This window comes from Myotis lucifugus, unplaced genomic scaffold (genome assembly GCF_000147115.1).
Source record: "Myotis lucifugus unplaced genomic scaffold, Myoluc2.0 scaffold_38, whole genome shotgun sequence".
NCBI classification, from domain to species: domain Eukaryota; kingdom Metazoa; phylum Chordata; class Mammalia; order Chiroptera; family Vespertilionidae; genus Myotis; species Myotis lucifugus.
Window position 1 is genome coordinate 267,438 of NW_005871086.1, and position 285 is coordinate 267,722.

Sequence of the window (285 nt, forward strand, 5' to 3'; positions counted from 1 at the left end):
GTCTTCATTCCTCATCTTTGGGATCTCATAACATTCCCTAGTGACCCAGATCCCAAAGTTCACTGTAGAAATCAAAAGTTTAAAATAGCTGGATATGCTCACACCAAACTGGCCTAATTGAGTGGGGGGTGGGGTGGACAGAGTGCACAGAAAGCAGCCTATCTCATGATCCCATGGCTCCATTGAGTTCTCTAAAAAGTGCTCTTGGCAACTCCCAAACCCATCCTTATCTTCTCAATACCATTCTTTCACCCTGTCCCCACAGCCTTTCCCTAGAGTTTCCAG